Here is a 24,647-nt window from a genome sequence, read left to right as displayed (position 1 = left end):
CATGCAGAAGGCTTGTGTGCTTCTCACTGTTAACTGTGCTGGTCTTTGGCTGTCTAGCCACTTGCTCGCACATATATTCTCAAATCTCTGGGGTCCTCTCTGTGAGAACTGTGGCAGATCAGCAGTGATGGATGTTTCATGCTCCATTAACCTTTGGCAGGGGCATAAATGCTTTTAATAGACAAAGGCAACCCTCTACTCCTTCCGAAAGGGTATATTCTTATTCACATAACAATGTTATGTGTAAATGATGCTCCCTGTTTTTTCCTGGCATTAACCACTTAACGACCGCCCACTGCACAGGGGCGGTCGGAAAGTGGAAGCCCTAAGGACCGGCTAACGCACAGAGGCAGCGGTCCTTTTAGGGGCATGGGTGGAGCGATCACGTCATCCGTGACGCGATCCTCCGCCGGGGATCGATGGCCGGGCATTTAGCCTCCAGCCCGCCGGCCAATTAGCAGCGCCGGCGGGCAGAGGAATACACAAATTCGCCCAATTAAAGTGTATAAGGCACTTTGTTAGGTAAACAAAGTGCTTTATACACGCTTCCTCCTCGCCTCGTGGTCTCTTTGTTCCAGAGACCACCAGCGAGGAGGAAGCACTAGTGAGTATACACCACACATTTTTTTTTTCACACAGCCCCCCTGATCTCCCACCCCAGCCTTCAGACCCCCCCTGATCACCCCAGCAGACTCCTGCCAGCACCCTTGCACCCCTTGCACCCCTCTAACCCCCCCCCCCCACCTGTCACTAACTATTGACGCTATCCCCTAGATTAGGTCCCTAACTGCCTCCTAATCACCCCTGACCCCCCCCACCTTTAGATCACCCCCAGACCCCATACCAGACTACCCCCTGTATACTGTATACATCTGTATACAACTAGCTTACCCCCTGATCCCCCTCTGATCACCTGTCCAGCACCCCCACCCATCAGAGCAGACCCTAACTGCCCCGCGGGGGCAATCGATCACCTGCCCAGACCCTCGATTGCCCTCAGACGACCCCCCTCCTGATTACATCCCCTGTGCATTGTTTACATCTGTCCTCCCCAGCAATCACTAACTGATCTTCGATCAGTGACCCCCTGTGTCTGCCTCTCATCAGATCAGGACTCAGTCTGCCCTGTGCTCCTAATCAACCCCCCACCCCCTCAAATCACGCTCAGACACCCCCCCCCCCCCCCCCCTAATCACCTTCCAAGTGCATTGTATTTGACTGTGCTGTGATTGTATTAGATTGTGCTGCAATTGTATTTGATTGTCCCGTGATCTGCTTCTATTGTCCCGTGATTGTTTGATTGCCTTTGAGACCCCACTTCCCGCCACCCCCAACCCCACCATCCCCCCCACCACCTACAACCACCACCTTCCGAGTGCATCAGATTTGCTTGTGCTGTGATTGGATTCGATTGTGCTGTAATTGTATTTGATTGTCCCGTGATCGGCTTTGATTGTCCTGTGATTGTTTGATTGCCTCTGAGACCCCACTTCCCACCAACCCCCCACCACCCCCCATCACCTTCCGAGTGCCTCAGATTTGATTGTGCTGTGATTCAATTCGATTGTGCTGTAATTGTATTTGAATGTCCCGTGATCAACTTTGATTGTCCCATTATTGTTTGATTGCCTCTGAGACCCCACTTCCCACCAATAGCCCCAGCCCATAGAGATACATTAGCCACGCGGATGCTGATGCGGATGCAGCCGGCGGATCACATACAAAATCCGCTCGGTGAGCACCTGGCAAATATCGTCTCTCTGCTCCCAAAACCACTAGCGTTTTGACGATCTGCTAGCGGTTTTAGTGTGCACTGGGCCTCAGTGACCACAGCTTTCTACCTCTCAAATACTCCCTTTTGCTAGGCAGGTGCTCTTTTTTTCTGGGTAGTCTCGGAGGAAAACCCCATAAATTTAGCAATCCACAATGGCAAGAAGGGGGATTTCCGATAAGGAGATATACAGGTACATGGACCAGTCGGATGAGGGCGTTTGGGAAGACTCAGCCGACGAATCATCCAGGTCCGAATTTGAACCTGTGGAAAGCAGTGGTTCTCTGACCGAAAGTGATGACGAGGTTTTGGTCCCAGCTAGAGCCAGGCGTACCAGAGCCCATGTCGTTAGACCGCAGGTGGCGCAGGATCCGCCTCAAGGGCAGCAGGGTGGTGCTAGCGCTGATGAGTTTTCTTGGTGAGGCAGGCACCAGCAGCGCAGCATCACCTTGACTTAGTACCAGTACTTCCGTAGACCCTGGCGAAGTGGTGAGCGTCAGCATGGAAGTTGAAACTGGTACGGTGGCATGTGCAGTAGTACCCCCGTCGCAGCCACCAAGAAGAAGACGGGCCCGTAGTACCCATAGACTCCCAGAGGTGCTGGCAAATACAGATTGGCAATCCCCTGATTCCGCCGCACCCGTAGTGCCCCCTTTCACCGCCCAGTCTGGAGTCCAGGTGGCGACAGCTCATCTAGGAACGGCCCTAGACTTTTTGCAGCTGTTCATCACCCAGGTTCTCTTGGACTTAATTGTGGTTGAGACCAACCGTAAAGCCACACAATTCATCACCGAGAACCCGGATAGCAGTTATGCACAGCCTTTCTGGTGGAAACCAGTCCAAGTTTCCCAACTTAAAATCTTTTTGGCCCTTATCCTTCACTTGGGACTAATGAAACAGAATGTATTGTGGTCGTATTGGTCTACGAACCCAGTACATCATGTTCCCTTGTACCCTGCTGCCATGTCCAGGACAGGATTTGAGTCCATCCTGTGCTTCCTGCACTTCAATGATGACAAAACCTGTCATAAAAAGGACCACCCTGCTTATGACCGGCTCCACAAAATGCGGCCCCTCATAAACCACCTGTCATCAAAATTTGCAGATGCTTACACCCCTGAACAGTCATTTTGAGGCATTTGGTTTCCAGACTACTCACAGTTTTGTTGTAGTCAATGTATCAGCACACCGGTTTTTCCATAAATTCACGCTCTTTTATTGAGCCATGCGTTACCACAAAAGGTATAAAGCCGACAATTGTTTCGGGGGCCACGCAGGTTCATTCTTCTTCACTACACGCCTTGAAGAAGGGGGACCCTGCGTGGCCCCCGAAACAATTGTCGGCTTTATACCTTTTGTGGTAACGCATGGCTCAATAAAAGAGCGTGAATTTATGGAAAACCGGTGTGCTGATACATTTGACTACAGTGTTGCTTGAGACATAGCCTATGTCCCAGTGTCAAGCACCCGACTGATGTTTTGATGGTGTGCCCTCCAGGACTTTCCTTATTGTCAATACTCACAGTTTTGGGCCCCTAAAATGCCAGGGCAGTATAGGAACCCCACAAATGACCCCATTTTAGAAATAAGACACCCCAAGGTATTCTGTTAGGAGTACGGTGAGTTCATAGAAGATTTTATTTTTTTTTTGTCACAAGTTAGCGGAAATTGATTTTTATTGTTTTTTTTTTTCACAAAGTGTCACTTTCCGCTAACTTGTGACAAAAAATAAAATCTTCTATGAACTCACCATAGTCCTAACAGAATACCTTTGGGTGTCTTCTGTCTAAAATGGGGTCATTTGTGGGGTTCCTATACTGCCCTGGCATTTTAGGGGCCCTAAACCGTGAGGAGTAGTCTGGAAACCAAATGCCGCAAAATGACCCTTGAAATCCTAAAGGTACTCATTGGACTTTGGGCCCCTTAGCACAGTTAGGGTGCAAAAAAGTGCCACACGTGGTATCGCCGTACTCGGGAGAAGTAGTACAATGTGTTTTGGGGTGTATTTTTACACATACCCATGCTGGGTGGGAGAAATGTCTCTGTAAATGGACAATTGTGTGTAAAAAAATCAATAAAATTGTCATTTACAGAGATATTTCTCCCACCCAGCATGAGTATATGTACAAATACACCACAAAACACATTATACTACTTCTTTAGGATTTCACAGGTCATTTTGCGGCATTTGATTTCCAGACTACTACTCACGGTTTAGGGCCCCTAAAATCTTCTAAAATAGAAGATTTTATTTTTTGTCACAAGTTAGCGGAAAGTGACACTTTGTGAAAAAAAAAAACAAAAATCAATTTCCGCTAACTTGTGACAAAAAATAAAATCTTCTATGAACTCACCGTCCTCCTAACAGAATACCTTGGGGTGTCTTCTTTCTAAAATGGGGTAATTTGTGTGGATCCTATACTGCCCTGGCATTTTAGGGGCCCTAAACCGTGACGAGTAGTCTGGAAACCAAATGCCGCAAAATGACCCTTGAAATCCTAAAGGTACTCATTGGACTTATAGGCTGAATAGGTGTTTTTTTATCAAAAACATGTTTGTCCACATTTTTCGTGCTGCATGTATACAGAAATTTTACTTTATTTGAAAAATGTCAGCACAGAAAGTTAAAAAAATCATTTTTTTGACAAAATTCCTGTCTTTTTTGATGAATATAATAAAAAGTAAAAATTGCAGCAGCAATCAAATAGCACCAAAAGAAAGCTTTATTAGTGACAAGAAAAGGAGCCAAAATTCATTTAGGTGGTAGGTTGTATGAGCGAGCAATAAACCGTTAAAGCTGCAGTGGTCTGAATGGAAAAAAAGGGTCTGGTCCTTAAGGGGTAAAGCCTGCGGTCCTCTAGTAGTTAAAGTGAATGGGAACCGCATTTAAAAAAAAATGAAGCATATACTTACCTAAGGAGAGGGCAGGCTCTAGGCTAGGGGTCTCAAACTCAATTTACCTGGGGGCCGCAGGAGGCAAAGTCAGGATGAGGCTGGGCCGCATAAAGAATTTCACAATCGCGGCGCATCGTCGCCTCTGCCCGCCCCTCTCACTCTTCCTTCACAGAGAGGGGAGGGGAGAGGCGGCGATCCGTGCGGCGATTGACGTCAGGAGGGGCAGAGCTGAAGCTGAAAGCTCTGCCCCTTCCAGGAAATGCCGGCGAATTGCCCACCCAGCGATTTGGGGGCTCTGTAGCCCTCGTTTAGCAGCGGGGATGCGGCGGATTACTTGGGAGCACTGAAGTGAACTATAAGGAAGCTTTTGCCGGCGAGGGCCACAAAATATTGTTTCGAGGGCCGCAAATGGCCCGTGGGCCGCGAGTTTGAGACCCCTGCTCTAGGCTGTATAGAGCCTTCCGTCTCCTCTCTCGGTGCTCTCTATCCTGTGCTGGCTCCCCCCCGTTTCAATCCCCCGCCGAAAGGGTATTTGGAAGTCTTCTGGAGCCATGTCCTCCCAAAGACGTGCGGCTCCATACTGCACAGGCATGAGCGTGTAAGAGAGCGTGCTTGCGCAGGCGCAATACAGGGCCGCCCTTCTTCAGGAGCACTCGGGCTCCCTGAAAACTTCTGAAGCCTCCTTCGGCCGGGTAAAGCAGTATTTGACTAATTTAGTCAAATACTGCTACCGGGGCGAGCCAGCACCGGAACGACGGGACCAGGAGAGGAGCAGGAAGGCTCTATAGGACCCAGAGCTTTCCCTCTCCTTGGGTAAGTATCTGTCTCATTTTTTAAAATGCGGTTCCCATTCACTTTAACTAGCTAAGGCTAGTTATAATGAATATATCCGTCCAAAAAGCGATACTCAAAGGCAATCTGGACAACTTATTATTATTATTATTATTATTATTTTTTATTTATATAGCGCCAACATATTCCGCAGCGCTTTACAAAGCACAATAAGATGACAAGGGGAACATAGATACAACTAACAAATATACAGCAGAGTTCCAAGCAGCACAAATATTGTTACAAAAACAGTAAACATTAGGAGGATGACCCTGCCCTTGCGAGCTTACAATCTAATGGGTAGTGGGGGACACACTAGGTAAGGGGGTGGAGGATGGATGAGGCAGTGATTCTTTGCCTCTGATTACATTGTGACAAATAAGTAAATAAAGGGCTATAGAATGTTATAAGCTTGTCTGAAAAGGTGTGTTTTAAGAGTGCGTTTGAAGATGTCCAGGTTTGGAGCATGACGTACAGGCTGTGGAAGAGAGTTCCAGATAAGGGCTGATGCTCGTGTAAAGTCCTGGATGCGAGCATGAGAGGAGGTGATCAGCTTAGAGGCCAGGAGAATTTCTTGGGAGGAGCGAAGGTTGCGGGAGGGACAATATCTTGAGATTAGTGAGGAGATGTATGGAGGAGACAACTCGTGGAGGGCTTTGTATGTTAGAGTCAGGAGTTTGAACTGGATCCTCTGGGTAATGGGTAACCAGTGGAGAGAACGGCACAGTGGGGCTGCATCGGAAGAGCGTGTGGAAAGGTGAATGAGGCGGGCCGCTGCATTTAGAAGGGATTGGAGAGGAGCTAGCCTGTTTTTTGGTAGGCCACAGAGCAGGGTGTTGCAGTAGTCTAGGCGGGAGATGATTAAGGCATGAACAAGCATTTTGGTGGCCTCTTGTGTGAGGAAGGGACGGATACGGAATATATTTTTGAGCTGGAAATAGCAGGTGGTGGTTAAAGAGGCAATGTGAGGTTTAAAGGAGAGCTCTGAGTCAAGTATAACCCCCAAGCAGCGGGCCTTAGTGGTTGAGGTTATTGGGGTGTTGTCTACCGTTATGGTTGCAATTGGTGGGGGTGTAGATAGCAATGGTGGAAAAATCACAATTTCCGTTTTAGTCATGTTGAGTTTGAGGAAGCGGGAGGACATGAATGCAGAAATGGCACGTAGACAGTCGGGGACTCTGGATAGTAGTGAGGACAGGTCAGGAGCTGAGAGATAGATTTGGGTGTCATCCGCATAAAGGGTGATACTGGAAGCCAAAAGAGTTAATTAGTTGTCCCAGGCCACGGGTGTAGATTGAGAAAAGAAGTGGCCCAAGAACAGAGCCTTGAGGTACACCAACAGACAGTGGGTGTGGAGAGGACTTGGTGTTAGAGAAGGAGACAGTGTAAGAGCGTCCAGAGAGATAAGAGGAGATCCAGGAATGTGCTTGTCCCTTGATTCCTAAAGATGACAGTGTCTGCAGAAGCAGAGCATGATCAACCGTGTCAAAGGCAGAGGAAAGGTCAAGGAGTATTAGAATGGAGAACTGGCCTTTGGATTTAGCTACCAGTAGGTCATTAGCAACTTTCGTGAGGACAGTTTCAGTGGAATGGTGTGTGCGGAATCCAGATTGAAAGGGGTCAAGTAAGGAGTTGGTAGAGAGAAAGGCAGACAATTCTGAATGGATGTGACGTTCCAGCAGTTTAAGAGCAAAGGGGAGGAGCGAGACAGGACGGTAGTTGGATAGAGAAGTTGGATCAAGAGAGAGTTTTTTGATTAGTGGTGTGATGATAGCTTGTTTGAATAAGGAAGGAAAAGTGCCAGTGGAGATAGAAAGGTAGGTAGTGACAGGGACAAAATATATTCATCCAGCGGTGTTGCGACGGTTGTGCTTGCATGTATGCGTGCACGCGGCTTGTTCCTTGCTGCTATTACAGGGGATCGATTGCAGAAGGGGAATGAGTGTTCCCCCGAGGCAAACAATCCTTTGTGAATTAATCAAGATGTCTCCAATCAGGAGGCCATGGGTGTCCGCACGTATGGCAAAATAGGGCATTGGCCCTCCCCTGGCCAGCTGCTGCCCCCCCCCCCCAGCCACCCGAACACGGAAGTGGCCGGCCCACCCACCCTGGGGTGGCAGCAGAGAGAGAAAAGGGAGCGTGTGGACAGCGGTGGGGAAGATGGGCGGAAGTCTCTCCCCCTTCCCTCACCTTTGGGGCTCCCCCTCTCTCTCGCTCCCCCCTTGAGAAATTAGCGGTGCGGGCGGCAGCGGCGTGATACTTACGCTATCCTCCGGCGTGAGTGACTCTCTGTGCGCCACTGCGCTGGTCTGGACTAGACCAGAGCAGCGGCGCACAGATACAGAGCTTACTCGCTCGTAAGTGTCCCGCCGCTGCTGCACGCACCGCTGAACCTGGGGTGTCCCTGTCACTACCTAACCTGGGGGTCACTGTCACTACATACACAGGGGGGTCCCTGTCACTACCTAACCTGGGGGGCACCTGTCACATTCACTGGGGTGTCCTTGTCACTACCTAAACTGGGGGGTCACCTGTTGCTACATACACTGGGGGGTCCCTGTCACTACCTAAACTGGGGGGGGACCTGTCACCACATACACTGGGGGGGTCCCTGTCACTACCTAAACTGGGGGCTCCTGTCGCTACCTAAACTGAGAGGCTCCTGGCGCTACCTAAACTATCCACGCCAGCCAGCCCAGCATCACAACCAGCCCAGAATTACTGTCAAAAAGGCCACAACATCACTGCCAGCCAGGCCAGCCCAGCATCACTGCCAGGCCTTTCAGCCCACACATCATCCCCAATCCAGCCAAAAACAGTACTACCAGGCCAGCCAGGCACAGCAGCCAGTAGAGGATAATTCAGAAGCCAGTTGAGAGGTGTCTACCATATTGAGGGGGCATTCTGCCTATTTATGTAAAATGCTGTCTATGTATGTGCCTCATGACTGCTGAATTTGTCTTGTTGGGGGCCTCATGATTGCTGAATTTGTCTTGTTGGGGCCTCATGATTGCTGAATTTGTCTTGATGGGGGGCCTCATGATTGCTAAATTTGTCTTGTTGTGGGTCACATGATTGCTAACTGCGAGCCTATGGGAAAAGCTTAATCATCATCATATGAGACAATAGCATTAAACCTACTTTTTTAGTTTTTTAAAACAGAAAATAAAACTGGGAGGTTCTTTAAAAAATGAATACATTTTTCAGGAGTAGGATGGCTGAAATTGTTTATCACCACAGTTAATTGGATTTTCCATAATGTTCATGTATGAGTTAAAACATTTGTACAGTATTTAGGTTAAATTGCTGTTGGCACTTTGCGATAGATAAGTGACTTTTGGGTTGCAGTTTGGACACTCGACCTCCAAAACGTTCATCACCACTTTCCTAAGCTAATGTCCCACTATTGCTAAGTTCATGTAAATTTGTCTCCACCCGTGACCACACCCACATTCTGGTCCACGACCACACCCATTTTTCGTCCGTAACCCCATTTCTTTGTGTGCTATGCGCGCCACACAAAGTACCCCCCCCCCCCCCCCGGAAAATGTCCTGCAGGCGCTCATGCATGTAAAAACAAAAAGATTGGGCTCATCCTGGTAACTTCCAGGAGAGTGCTTAGTGCCGCCTAGTGGCCAAAAAGTAAAGTTAAAGTAGAACTGAGAAAAAAATAAATATATATATATATATATGTGTGTGTGTGTAAAATTGATTTATAAAGCGCCAACATATTCCGTGGTGCTGTACAAAGTAAGGGTACATAATAATACAGACAATGGTGTACACTACTATACAAGATACATAATTAGTAGCGAAATACAAACAATGATACAACATACAGCATACAAAATACAGAATTGGTAATGACAGTGATAAAAGTAACATGATGCATAAAATGTATAATGATTTCCAAGACACAAAAGGGGAGAGAAAGCCCTGCCCTTGCTAGCTTACAATCTAAAGGGAATGGGGGGGGAAACAAGAGGGGTAGTATACGATAAAATATATAAAGGCAGTGTGTTTAAATTAGGATACCTAGTAGGAGTGTAATTTGGTCTTAGGACAAAGGGAAGTGGCCTAAGGTAGTGCATATGCTTGTCGGAACAAATTAGTTTTTAGAGAGCGTTTATAGGTAACAAAGGTTGGCGAGTGACGGATGTGTTGTGGGAGGGCTTTCCAGAGAAGGGGTGAAGCGCGTGCAAAATCTTGTAGTCGTGAATGTGAGGAGGTGATTCTAGAGGAGGACAACAGAAGATTGTGTGCAGATCTGAGATTGCAATTGGGTTTGTATCTGGAAATTAGTGAGGATATGTACCGGGGAGAGAGATTGTGGAGAGCTTTGTAGGTTAGGGTTAAGAGTTTGAACTGGATCCTCTGGTTAATTGGCAGCCAGCGAAGAGCTTGACAGAGAGCGTCAGCAGAGGAAGATCGAAAAGAAAGATGAATGAGACTAGCAGCTGAGTTCAGTACTGACTGGAGAGGGGTCAGTCTGTTAGAAGGTAGCCTACAAAGTAGTATGTTGCCGTAGTCCAGACGAGAAATTCTAAGAGCATGTATTAACATTTCGGTTGTGTCTTGAGTGAGAAAGGGATGGATGCGAAATATATTTTTGAGTTGGAGATGGCAGGAACTGGTTATGGAGTTAAGATGGGGAATAAAAGAGAGAGATGAGTAACCTGTCACTTCTGTCAGATTTCTACTACCTACTGTATTCGTTATTATTCGTTTTGTTTTACTCATATTAAGTTTTAGGAAGCGAGAGGACATGGAGGATATAGCAGATAAGCAGTCAGGAACACGTTTGAGGAGGGAGTTGAGGTCTGGGTCCAAGAGGTACAGTTGTGTATCGTCTGCATACAGGTGGTATTGAAACCCGAATGAGTTGATTAAGTTACCAAGACCGTGCATGTAAATTGATTAAAAGGGTACTACAGCGAAAAACTGTAAAATTTAAAATATGTGCAAACATATAAATAAGAAGTACATTTTTTCCAGAGTAAAATGAGCCATAAATTACTTTTCTCCTATGTTGCTGTCACTTACAGTAGGTAGTAGAAATCTGACAGAAGTGACAGGTTTTGGACTAGTCCATCTCTTGATAGGGGATTCTCAGCAAGGCTTTTATCCTTTATATTATTATAATTATTATTTATTGTATTTATAAAGCGCCAACATATTACGCAGCTTTATAAAGATATTCCCTTAAAAGGATTTAAACAATGATGCTGGACCGCTTCCATGCTCCCTACACAGTTTTTTTGGCAGTGTTGGGCAGAGCAACTGCCATTCACTAATTGCTTTTGAAAATAAATATATTCCTGAGAATCCCCTATAAAGAGATGGACTAGTCCAAAACCTATCACTTCTGTCAGATTTCTACTACCAACTGTAAATGACAGCAACATAGGAGAAAAGTAATTTATGGCTCGGTTTACTATGGAAAAAATGTACTTCTTATTTGTATATGTTAGCACATATTTTAAATTTTACAGTTTTTCTCTGTAGTGCCCCTTTAACCATTTCAGCCCTTGGGTATTTTTCACCTTATGGATGAGAGGCATTTTCACCTGTGAGCACTCCTCCCATTCATTCCCCAATAACTTTATCTCTACTTATCACAATGAAATTATCTATACCTTGTTTTTTCCACCACCAATTAGGCTTTCTTTGGGTGGCACATTATGCTAAGAATTATTTTATTCTAAATGCATTATGATGGGAATAATAAGAAAAAAAATGGAAAAATTCATTATTTTTCAGTTTTCAGCTATTATAGTCTTAAAATAATTAATGCTACCATAATTTAAATCCACACATTTTATTTGGCCATTTGTCCCGGTTATTGCAACGTTAAATTTATATCCCTAGTACAATGTATGGTGACAATATTTTATTTGGAAATAAAGGTGCATTTTTTCAGTTTTACATCCATCACTAATTGTTTGCCAATTTTAATAATTCTATGTCCTCTTGTCATAGATACTATCCCCTCCCCCCCCCCCCCAAAGTCAGTAGGTGTATATTACTATTTGGCCACAAGATGTCCCCACTGAGCCAAAATGCTATTAGCTACATAGGATACAATGTGTTCTTAAATTGTAACTAAGGAAGTGACGCAGGTTTCCATTGGATACCTGCGATCACAGTGCCGGCGGGGAGATTATGAATGGGAACATTGTTCCCATTCATAAATGTAACGATCGGGTTGCGGAAACCGTCGGAAATCACAGCACTTTATGTAAGAATAAACAATTTTGTTCCCTGAAGCCAATCCCCCCTGCTAGTAGCAGCAGCGCCACCACGGGCATCTGCCCGCACGATCACCTGCAAACCCCCCAAGCTGCAGGGACATGATTAGCATGTCACTGCGGCTCTAGCAGCTGCCGCTGCGGACGTGAAGCTCACGTCCAACTGATTGACCCCCCCCACCCTCCCCAGTAACTTAAAAAAAAAAAAGAAAAAGAGAGAGAGAACACGTAAAAAAAGAAAATTACAGTTTAAAAAAAATACATAAATTGTTCCCTTAGGGACTAAGCTTTTTCATATGTATGCTGTGAGGGCATATTACTATTATCTTGTGTCTATATGGGCTTGCATTTAGTGACGGATGCAAAACTGAAAAAAAATGCACCTTTAATTCCAAATAAAATATTGGTGCCATGCATTGTACTGGGGAAATATTTTAAATATTGCAATATACCCGGGACAAATGGGCAAATAAAATGTGTGGGTTTTATACACAGTAGAACGTTTTATTTTAATACTATAATGTCCGAAACTGAGAAATAATGAATTTTTTTCCTTTTTTTTTTTCTTCGTACTATTCCTGTTAAAATGCATTTAGATTAAAATCATTTTTAGCAAAATGTACCACACAAAAGAAGCATAATTGGTGGCAAAAAAACAAGATATACAGTGGGATGCGAAAGTTTGGGCAACCTTGTTAATTTTCATGATTTTCCTTTATAAATCATTGGTTGTTATGATAAAAAAATGTCATTTTAAATATATCATATATGAGACACACACAGTGTATTTGAGAAGTGAAATGATGTTTATTGGATTCACAGAAAGTGTGCAATAATTGTTTAAACAAAATTAGGCAGGTACATAAATTTGGGCACCACAAAAAATAAATGAAATCAATATTTAGTAGCTCCTCCTTTTTGCAGAAATTACAGCCTCTAAACACTTCCTGTAGGTTCCAATGAGAGTATGGATTCTGGTTGAAGATATTTTGGACCATTCCTCTTTACAAAACATCTCTAGTTCATTCAGGTTTGATGACTCCCGAGCATGGACAGCTCTCTTTAACTCACACAACAGATTTTCAATTATATTCAAGTCTGGGGACTGAGATGGCCATTCCAGAACGTTGTACTTGTTCCTCTGCATGAACGCCTTAATGGATTTTGAGCAGTGTTTAGGTTTCTTGTCTTGTTCTAGCCCCGGCGTAGCTTCAACTTTGTCACTGATTCCTGGACATTAGTCTCCAGATTCTGCTGATACTGAGTGGAATCCATGCGTCCCTCAACTTTGACAAGATTGCCAGTCCCTGCACTGGCAAAACAGCCCCACAGCATGAAGGAACCACCACATTTTACTGTAGTTAGCAATTGTATTTCTTGGAATGCTGTATTCTTTTTCCTCAATGCATAACGCCCCTTGTTATGCCAAAATAACTCAATTTAGTTTTATTAGTCCACAGCACCTTCCAAAATGAAGCTGGCTTGTCTAATTGTGCTTTAGCATACCTCAGGTGGCTCTGTTTGTGCTGTGGGTGGAGAAAAGGCTTCCTCTGCATCACTCTAGCATACAGCAGCTCCTTGTGTAAAGTGTGCCGAATAGTTGAACGATGCACAGTGACTCCATCTGCAGCAAGGTGATGTAGGTCTTTGGTGCTGGTCTGTGGGTTGACTCTGACTGTTTGTCGCTTCTGTTTATCCGATATTTTTCTTGGTCTGCCACTTCGAGCCTTAAATTGAACTGAGCCTGTGGTTTTCCATTTCCTCAATATGTTCCTAACTGTGGAAACAGACAGCTGAAATCTCTGAGATAGCTTTCTGTATCCTTCCTCTAAACCATGATGGTGAACAATCTTAGTTTTTAGGTCATTTAACCACCCTGGCGTTCTATTAAGATCGCCAGGGCGGCTGCGGGAGGGTTTTTTTTAAATTAAAAAAAAAACTATTTCATGCAGCCAACTGAAAGTTGGCTGCATAAAAGCCCACTAGAGGGCGTTCCGGAGGCGTTCTTCCGATCGCCTCCGGCGCCCAGAATAAACAAGGAAGGCCGCAATGAGCGGCCTTCCTTGTTTTGCTTACATCGTCGCCATAGCCGTCCTGACGTCAGCCGCCTCCGATCCAGCCCTTAGCGCTGGCCGGAACTTTTTGTTCCGGCTACGCTGGGCTCAGGCGGCTGGGGGGACCCTCTTTCGCTGCTGCTCGCGGCGGATCGCCGCAGAGCGGCGGCGATCAGGCAGCACACGCGGCTGGAAAAGTGCCGGCTGCGTGTGCTGCTCTTTATTTGAAGAAAATCGGCCCAGCAGGGCCTGAGCGGCAGCCTCCGGCGGTGATGGACGAGCTGAGCTCGTCCATACCGCCCGGCTGGTTAAGAGTTGTTTTGAGATCCCATGTTGCTACTCTTCATAGAAAATTAAAAGAGGAGGGAAACTTACAATTGACCCGTTTAAATATTTTTTCTCATAATTGGATTCACCTGTGTATGTAAGTCAAGGGTCACTGATCTTACCAAGCCGATTTGAGTTCCAATAATTAGTTCTAAAGGTTTTTGAATCAATAAAATGACAACATTGCCCAAATGTATGCACCTGCCTAATTTTATTTAAACAATTATTGCCCACTTTCTGTAAATCCAATAACCTTCATTTCCCTTCTCAAATATCACGGTGTGTCTCTCCTATATGATATATTTAACTGACATTTTTTTTTATCGTAACAACGATTTATATAGGAAAATCAAGACAATTAACAAGGTTGCCCAAACTTTCGCACCCCACTGTAGTTTATTTAGGTGTGATAAGTAGTAATAAAGTTATTGATGAATGAATGGGAGGAGTACTGACAGGGGAAAATGGTTTCTGTCCTAGAAGTGAAAGCCTCTGCAGGCTGAAGTAGTTAAACATAGTTTATTCTGAACATATGTCAAATGTTAAATTATTCCTATACTGATTCATTTGAACAACACAGTCATTTTAGATAAAACCTTTTAGTGTTTTTGCATTTTAGGAACCCAGTTTATTAACATAAATGTTGATAGTTTGCATAGTTGCATTTTTAATTTTCCTTGTCAGCTCATGGTGGCCTAGAACCACCAGGAAGGTATAAAGGCTTAAAGTGATTGTCCAAGCTATTGGAAAAAAAAAAAAGATCCACTTACTTGGGGCTCCCTCCAGCCCGTGGCAGCTGCCCTGTGCCCTCGCTGCAGCTCCGATGGCTCCCAGTCACCGCATGGGTCACGTGGTCCTTCCGACGTCATCAGGACAGTACTGCGCAGGCGCAGAACTACTGCGCCTGCGCAGTACCATCCTGATGACGTTGGAGGGACCACATTACCCGCGCGGTGGAGCGCAGATGAAGCCGACCCGGAACCCGACTTGGCGAGGTCAGCTGCAGCAGCAGCCATAGGCGCTGCGGTGAGGGCACAGGACGGCTGCCACGGGCTGGAGGAAGCCCCAGGTAAGTGGATCTTTTTTTTTTTTCAATAGCTTTGACAATTCCTTTAAAGAGACCAAAAAGCCCTCTGTTAAAAAGCAATGCTAAATGTAATTATGCCTTCTTAAAATAGAATGTATTTGTGATAATTCAGCTGTAAGGAAGCCAGCTTGTCTGATGTGGTAGGAAACCAAAGTGCCCAGAGGAAACCCACACATACACGTAGAGAACATCCACACTCCAGGCAGTTAGTGCCCCAGCTGGGATCTGAACCGGGGACCCAGCTCTGCAAGGCAAGAGTGCTAACCACTCTGCCACCATAGGTGCCTATTGTAATACCGACGCTGCATGTGCCCAAGTTTCACCTCACTGTGGATTTCAATGGGCACCTACGGTGGTGCTGCTAGCAGATGCCCAAATTTCCCATCACCCTCTCCACAGTCTAAGGTTCCTTGCACACTATGTACATTGTGTTATGATAGAATCGTAACGCAATGCTGCCAAAAAGCCACATCACATCTTAGACATACAATGCGTTGCAATGCATACATAACTTCACTGCCACTGTAAAGCAGTGCATTGCAATGTGCACAGTTTACTAGTCCCTTAGGAACATCATTGGATCGCATTGGGATGCCATGATATTGTGTGTTGTGACGGATCGCATTGCATATAGGGGTTGATTTATTATAACAAATAGCGTGCCTTATCAGAGTTAGTGTGCCTTATCAGAGAAGCATAGTGAGCACTACAAACTTATGCCTGCTAATTGGCAAGGACGAGAGCTCCACTCATCCTGCCCTGAGCCCCTGCGGGTCCAATCACTTTTCGGGTAGGTGTACACATAACATGAAAGGCTCCATTTTATGTCATGGCTTTTTTATGTAGTGTGTGTTTTTTGTGCATTTTTACTGCATTTTTGGTGTGTTTGCGTTAGCAGGACTTTTTTTTACCGCAGATGCGTTTTTCAAGCATTTTAGGTGCGTTTTAATGCGTTTGCGGTTCGCATGTACAAAACGCATATGCGGTTTTCGTGCGTTTTTCTTTAGCGTTTTATGCAAATGTCTAGAAAGACAACAGGAAGTGGCAATACATAAGAAAACATTTTTTTAATCAAAAAGGCATGGAAAACGCATACCATTGCGTTTCCATTGACTTTCATTATGTGCGTTCATGATGTGTTTTTGAAGATTATGCAATAAAATTTGAAAATGCAGGTAGCAAAACCGCAAATGCATTTTTGATATGCGTTTTTCCTGCGGCCATAGACTTCCATTTGTGGCAAAAATGCAGCGTTTTCCACAACATTTGCATTTCTGCTAAGTGTGCACGTAGCCTTCAGGACATTATCCCCGCACTTTAAAGGGATACTGTAGGGGGGTCGGGGGAAAATTAGCTGAACTTACCCGGGGCTTCTAATGGTCCCCCGCAGACATCCTGTGTTGGCGCAGCCACTCACCGATACTCCGGCCCCGCCTCCAGTTCTGTTCTGGAATTTTTGACTTTAAAGTCAGAAAACCACTGCGCCTGCACGCCCATGTCCTCGCTCCCGCTGATGTCACCAGGAGTGTACTGCGCAGACACAGACCATACTAGGCCTGCGCTGTGCGCTCTTGATGACATCAGCAGGATCGAGGACACGGCAACGCAGGCGCAGTGGTTTTCAGACTTTAAAGACTGAAATTCCAGAAGTGAACCGGAGGCGGGGCCGGAGCATCGGTGAGTGGCTGCGCCAACACAAGATGTCTGCGGGGGACCGTTAGAAGCCCCGGGTAAGTTCAACCCATTTTACTCTGACCCCCCTACAGTATCCCTTTAATTGGCCCAATATGCTGCCCTTGACATGGAACTTGACAGGCTGCTGGGCCAATCAAAGTGCGGGTATAATGTCCTTTTAGGTGATTGGACCTGCAGGGGCTCAGGGAAGGACAAGTGGAGCTCTCGTCATTGCCAATTAGCAGGCATAAGTTTGTAGCACGTGCTATGCTACTCTGATAAGGAATGCTAACTCTGATAAGGCATGCTATATGTTATAGTGAATCAACCCCATAGTGTACAAGGAGCCTAAAGGCCTGAGCCCACTAATGCAATTGTGTCTGACAGTTATGTCAGCTTTTAAGTTACACACCAATGTTACAGATGCTGAAAAGTGGACAGAAGCAATGGACTCTTACTGACAGAACACAGCTTACAGTAAAAACATTGGACCTGTTAAAACTCAAAGAACCAAAAACTGCACTACCCGATTTAAAGTGTATCCAAGTCAAAATGAAAAAAAAAAAGTATTCACATCCAGTAGCTGCCAAAGGTAACAACATCCACTCTTTGTCTTGGCAATATGTCACCTTCCCAGGATGCACTGCTGCATGCATTATATGAAATGCAGCACTGTCCCATTTTCTGTAGTTGAGTTGGGTCAGCACCAATATGGTTTCTCTTTCACTGTGGCTGGATCTGCTGCAGCGTGAACAAAATAATTAGACACAGTGAGTGGAAATGTGCAAATTATTTATGTAGACTAATGTGTATCAAAAGTGCATGAAAATGCATGCCTTTCTTGCAGTTGGTGTCAATTGCAGCTTAAAGTGAACCTAAACTGAGAAGGATATGGATGTTTCCTATTATAATAATACCAGTTGCCTGACTCCCCTGCTGATCCTGTGTCTCTAATACTTTCAGCCACAGCCCCTGAACAAGCATGCAGACTGGATTAGCTGCATGCTTGTTTCAGGTGTGAGACCCAGATACTACTGTATTAAATAGATCAGCAACTGGTATTGTTTAAAAGGAAACATCCATATCCCTCTCAGTTTAGGTTCCCTTTAAGGACCATTCCATAAAATATCAGTGCATCCCGACATGATGCAAAGCTATTCCTATGGGGTTTCAAACATCGAGTGCGGTGCAGCGGGTTCTGACGCAGTAACCCATAGCATGCTGTGCATAAGCCGGGTAACGTGAATTTACAGTGGCATTGAGGCATAAAGTACTTTCATCATACTGTATGCCTCGTTATATGGTCACACCGCAGCGGTACGTACATCTCCTGCCATGCATTGTAATTGTAGGGGACGCACTACATCACTGCAGCTAATTCAACCTGTGCTACAGGGACCACCTAATGTCACTGAATGCTCACTGATCCCCAGAGAAGCCAAAACTGTGAATGTTTGCTTATTACCCTTGAAGCCCACCCAGGGGTGTAGGAATAGGGATAGCAGGCATAGCAGTTGCTATGGGGCCCCAGGCCACTAGGGGGCCCCATCCTGGTAGCAGGGAACATATTTTTTTTATTATAAAATTTAGTTTATTAACGGAGCAGGAAGAAAGCACCCAGAGGCGTATCTAGAGGGGTGCAGGCATGGCTTGTGCCACGGGCGCCACAGCACCATGGGCGCCATGGCTGCCCCTGTGCTGCACCTGCCTGCCTGCCTCCATGCTTCCCTGTCATTCAGACCTCAGATCAGGTTAATGCTGTTATCTGGGGAACATGGCTACTTAACTTATGCATGTAGGGCACACTTTGCTTAGTGTTAGAGAGAGGACGAGCTATTTCCAAAAAAGTAACCTCAGCAATATCCTGAGCCAAAACACACAAGCAACCACAACACATGTACACAAGAAATTATGCTGTTTTTAGAGGGGAAGGGGGGGCGCAATTTCATTGTTTGCCATAGGCGCTATATTACCTAGATACGCCCCTGAAAGCACCCTCCCCAAAGCCCCCTTTCCCAATGATCCTGGCTAAAATCTTGAAGCAGCAGCAAGCAGGTGAGAGGGGACTATTTTCTCACCAGTCTGCTGTGAATAGATGCCTCCCTGGCTGGCCTGACAATTAATCTGTAGTTCCGGCCAGGGAGGAGGAGCTGCTGGAGGTGGTGTGCACAAGGATTCCCTGATGCTGCTGCTGTGCAGAGTGGGGAGACAGCCTGTGTGGTGACATACAGTTCCTAGGAGTGAGTGCAACCTCATTGTTCCATGTGAGTGGACAGAGCAGCGCTGCTGATGCTGCTTTTCTGGCTACTAATTACACTGCAAGTAGAGAGTGTAGAGGGGGAGGGGGCTGCAATGCTAACTTCCATTAGAAAAGATTAGAAAGGGGACACACCTTGTAACCTGATCAGAGGTGTATTTGCTCACAGATCTGACACTTGGCTCAGCAGAAAAGAGTTCCTCATACACAATGCTGCATGTGGTGAGGAACAGCTCTTTCAGCTGAGGGGAAAATGTATATTCACTTTCCATCAGACTGCACTTCTCACATTTTCCTTTATTTGACCATTACTAGCTGCCCAGTGCAAATTAGCATGTCCAAAAAAATCCAGCATGCATGTACAAGCTCTGTTTGTACTGTTTCCACTACGTACATTTGTGACAGTTTTCCACAATTGCGTGTAGACAATCTTCTGCAGCACATTACAGAGTACATAGTCATGTCACTGACTGTCCCTCAGAGGAGCTCACTATCTAATCCCTGCCATAGTTATAGTCTAATGCCGTACCATATTATTATTAAGTATTTATATAGCACTGACATCTTCTGCAGCACTTTACAGAGTACATAGTCATTTCACTGACTGTCCTCAGAGAAGCTCACAATCTAATCCTACCATAGACGGACTCCAATGCCCTCCCATATTATTATTATTATTATTATGTATTTATAAAGCAATGACATCTTCTGCAGCACTTTACAGGGCACATAGTCATGTCCCTGACTGTCCTCAGAGGAGCTCACAATCTAATCTTACCATAGTCATAGTCTAGTGTCCTACCATGTTATTATTATGTATTTATATAGCACTGACATCTCCTGCAGCACTTTACAGGGTACATAGTCATGTCACTGCCTGTCCTCAGAGGAGCTCACACTCTAATCCTACCATAGTCATATGCCCATCGCAGTCTAGGGCCAATTTTAGGGGAAAGCCAATTAAGTTATCTGCATGTTTGGGATGTGGGAGGAACTGGAGTGCCTGGTGGAAACCAGGGGGGGGGGGGGGGCTATGCCCCTGGCCCACACCATTTATGGACCTCCTATCAGGGGATGTTCATTTGAGTAGTTTGGATAAATACTAGTTCTGCTTACATAACAGATGTATTGCACTGTCCAAGGAAAAGCAGAGAATCCTATTCTACACAGTTTGGGTATATATCTGCTATATACCCTTCAAAACACCTATTGTGAGAATCTGCTCAGCTGCCTGTGCAGACAGGCAGCTTTTTGACCACTGTTCAGGTCTGCATTCTTCAGGTCTCTTTAAGAGAGACTTTTTGTCAGTATTGCAGCTTGCTTCTGAGGAATTTGCATACATTCGTTATGCAAATCCCCTACCTGCCTCCTGTGATGACTGGCAGTATAAAGGTTGGGATTACCCACAGTCCTTTGCTGGTCATTCCTTCAGGGATTGTAGTAAACACTCCTAGAGAGTGTCAGCCATGCTACTTCTTGTTGAAGTTATCTTGGACTAATTCTGAGTACTGCACTAGGCAGTTTCTTTAGTGCCGTCAGGATTGCTTATCTGTTTGTTCGTCTGTTGCGACTGTCTTGTCCCAGCGGTGGTCGATAGGAAGTCGTTCTGTGTGTCTGGTTGCTAACCGGAACAGTGGTTGTTGCTGGTAGCCCCTTCTGATCTGTTTCCCTGGATCGTGCTAGCCCATGGGTCTCAAACTCGCGGCCCGCGGGCCACTTGCGGCCCTCGATGCAGTATTTTCTGGCCCGCGCCGTCCCATATGATCTGCCGCATCCGCATCGCCGCCGCATCCATCTCACTGAAGCGAACTATCTTGTATTTAAATTTAACTTACAGTTCGCTTCAGTGGTCCCATAGGAGTGATCCGCCGCGTCCCAGCCTCGAAACGAGGGCTGCAGAGCCCCCAAATCGGCCGGGGGGCAATCCTGGAAGGGGCAGAGCTGTCAGCTTCAGCTCTGCCCCTCCTGACGTCAATCGCGGCGCATCACCGCCTCTGCCCGCCCCTCTCTGTGAAGGAAAAGGGAGAGGGGCGGGCAGAGGCGGTGATGCGCCGCGATTGACGTCAGGAGGGGCAGAGCTGAAGCTGACAGCTCTGCCCCTTCCAGGATTCCCCTCCAGCGCGATTTGGGGGCTCTGCAGCCCTCGTTTCAAGGCGGGGACGCGGCGGATCACTCGTATGGGACCACTGGAACGAACTGTAAGTTAAATTTAGGAATAGGAAAAAAAGATTGCTTCAGTGAAAATTTTGAAAATTTTGAATAACAGTCAATGTGTGGTGGGGGGCGGGAGCTGCTGATTGATGTCACAACAGTGACTGAGTGACATTAAGCATGAGATTGCTGCACAGGTATATGTTCCCACAGTCAAGTCTCTGGCAGCAAGGAGTAGGCAAAAGATGCCATGTTCAGAAGAACTGTTCATGATCTTCATGATCTTCACTCAATGTTCTATTCATGTTCTATTCATGTTCTGGACACTTCATGTTCATAAAAAATAATAAAACTGTTAATATGTTCATACGAAATAATTAAAACTGTTAATATGTTCATAAGAAATAATTAAAACTGTTAATAATGACATTTGAGCACTTTTTTTGTGAAATCCCTTATGCGGCCCTCCCTCATCCTGACTTTGCCTCCTGCGGCCCCCCGGTAAATTGAGTTTGAGACCCCTGTGCTAGCCTCTTTTCGCTAGTACTGTGGATCCTTCTGTTCTGTTTCCCTGGATCGTGCTAGCCTCTTTTCGCTAGTACTGTGGATCCTTCTGTCCTGCCACTCTGTACCTGGATCGCACTCGCCTTGCGCTAGTGCTGTGGATCCTTCTGTTCTGTCTTCCTGGATCGCGCTAGTCACTTTCACTAGTGCTGTGGATCCTTCTGTTCTGTCTGTCTGAATCGCACTTGCCCTAGCGTTAGTGGCAGTGGATTCCTCTGGTCTGGATCTTGGAGCTAACCTCGGCTGCGGTCGCTGCTGGTTACTCCTTCTGTTTGTCGTGTGCTTGGATCACACTGCTCTGACAGCAAGAGCAGTGGATCTTCATGATACCTGGTTCGCACTGGCTCTGACGGTAAGAGCAGTGGTTCCTGTTTGATCGATTCTCGTAGTCTGTCTGTTTGCGTGCGCTTGCTGGTGCCTGCGGTAAGGCAACCGTGTAGTAAGCGCGTTTGTGTGGTGTCTGTCTTGTCTTGGTTAGTTAGGCGTGCTTGTCTCTATTGTTCTTATCACGTGGAGACCGCGCACAAACGCGTGCACTGTTGCAAATGAGTGTGGTGTTCAGCTAGCGTTTATTTTCCTTATCTTTCTCTTTGTATGATTTACTGTGCCTTTGCTACCCTGGTGCTCTGTCCTGCTCAGTCTTGTGTCGCTATTGGCAATCGCCATTCTTGCGATTGCGTTTCCTACTTCGTTTCCGCCGTTGTGTGTTCGCCGTTGCTGGGTGGCGACTAGTTTGGTGGGCACACATTGGTTAGTTTGGTGGGCACACATTGGTTCTGTCCCTGTGCTCTGTTCCCTGTGGGCTATCCAGCACTGCCTGATTGTACCTTGTCCTGGATCTGTACAATTCCCATATGGCATCTGTGGCTGTGCAGCGGCTGTGTTCGCCTGCACTCCACAGCGCCATTTGCCGGTGGGAATTGCCCTCTGCGGGTGCATAGCACCTAGCCTGGGTGTCGTCAATTATACGCTTGTGGAGGAAATCCGCCGCGTCAGCGCACGTCTGGTGCGCTAACCACGGAGACGATTCCACAATCGTTAAACCTATACAATTTTAACAGCATGCACCAATTTTTCTTATTTCACTTAGTAAACCACTGGTTTTATTTACCCATTTCCTGTCACGTGCACTATGCCTCCATTTATTCATCTACTTTTCAAACTGTCTAAAGCCTGGTACACACCATGCAATTTCCTGTCAGCTAGACGGGTCAAATCAATTATTTCCATCAGGTTCGATCTACTGGATTTTCTAATTGATTTTGTATAGAAGTGATCGGAAAATCGAGTAGAAAAACAATCAGACATCAGATCGAATCTGTCGGAAATAATCAATTCTACCCGACTATCAGACGGGAAATAGCATGGTGTGTACCAGGCATAAGATGGGAGAGGTATTTGCTTTTTGCAGATTGAGTGAGGAGCAATGACAGACACAAACTTTCTGTGCCTCACCCTCTAGGGCCAGTGATGGCTAACCTTGGCACGCCAGCTGTGGTGGAACTACAAGTCCCATGAGGCATTGCAATACTCTGATAGCTCTAAGCATAAATCGGGGAGTCAGAGGCATGATGGGATTTGTAGTTTTGTCACAGCTGGAGTGCCAAGGTTAGCCATCACTGCTCTAGGCTGAAACTTGATTCTCACAGTACAGAAATAGATCTGATCAGGGCTGGTCCACCCATGAGGCGGGGCGAAACAAATGCCTCAGGCGGCACTTCCAGGAGGGGAAGGACCCGCCTGTCCTTTGGTGTGGGGATCACCGAGCTGGAGGGGTAGCGAGCAGGAAGGGGGTATTGGGCACAGCGGCGGGGAGGGGGGTCGGACCCCCCCTCCCTCGCCTGGGTCCCCCGATCTGCGTTCCCCCTGCAGCTTTTAAAGTTAAGCAGCAGCCGCTACTAGAGGCAGCAGGCGGGGATGACTCACCTCTTCCGCATTCCAGCATAGGTTCCGCTGTCGTCACTTCCTGCAATGCAGTCCACTTACAATACAGTGGACGGCATTGCATGAAGTGACGTCAGTGGAACGCACGCCGGAACATGGAAGAGGTAAGTCATCCCCGCCGGCTGCCTCTTACTAGTAGCGGCTGCTGCTTAACTTTAAAAGCTGGAGGGGGAGCGCAGATCGGGGGACCCAGGCGAGCGGGGGGTCCGGCCCTCCTCCCCACCACTGTGCCCAATACCCCCTTCCTGCCCGCTACCCCCTCCAGCATGGTGGCCCCCACCCACGGCTTGGGAGAGGGGGGTGATTACTCCCAAGTTTGCCTCAGGCGGCAAAAAGTCTAGGGCTGGATCTGATCTTCTCTATTCCCCATTCATCACAATGAACCACCCTTTTTCCATTAATTTACCCTACTGCAATTACTTTACTAAAACTGCTTTACAACAGCAATTCAATTTTGTTTGTATGTACAGACAAACCACTACTTCTCTAACCGAACTTCTCTCCACACATGCATTGGGTGCCCTCTGATGACATCAGTCAGTTAACCACTTCACCCCAAGGCGGTTTTTACCTCAACGGACAAGAGCGATTTTCACCTTTCAGTGCTCATCCCTTTCATTTGCCAATAGCTTAATCACTACTTATCACAATGAAATTATATATATCTTGTTTTTTTCACCACAAATTGGGCTTTTTGGGGTTGATATTTGTTTTCAGTAATTACTTTATTTTCTATGCATTTTAAAGGGAAGTACAAGTAAAAAATGAAAAAAATACACTATTTCTCCAATTTCACCCCCTATGGTTTTAATAGAAACACTGTTACTGTGCATGAAACCCACAC

The 24,647-nt window shown here is 46.2% G+C and overlaps 1 protein-coding gene across 1 annotated transcript in view; it reads left to right on the top strand.

Annotated features, from left to right (window-relative positions):
• Positions 1–24,647, top strand: part of GALNT2 (polypeptide N-acetylgalactosaminyltransferase 2) — a 1,163,038-nt gene that overhangs the window by 608,079 nt on the left and 530,312 nt on the right. The window lies entirely within an intron of this gene.

This window comes from Hyperolius riggenbachi, chromosome 4 (genome assembly GCF_040937935.1).
Source record: "Hyperolius riggenbachi isolate aHypRig1 chromosome 4, aHypRig1.pri, whole genome shotgun sequence".
NCBI classification, from domain to species: domain Eukaryota; kingdom Metazoa; phylum Chordata; class Amphibia; order Anura; family Hyperoliidae; genus Hyperolius; species Hyperolius riggenbachi.
This window is presented reverse-complemented; position numbering and strand designations above follow the sequence as displayed.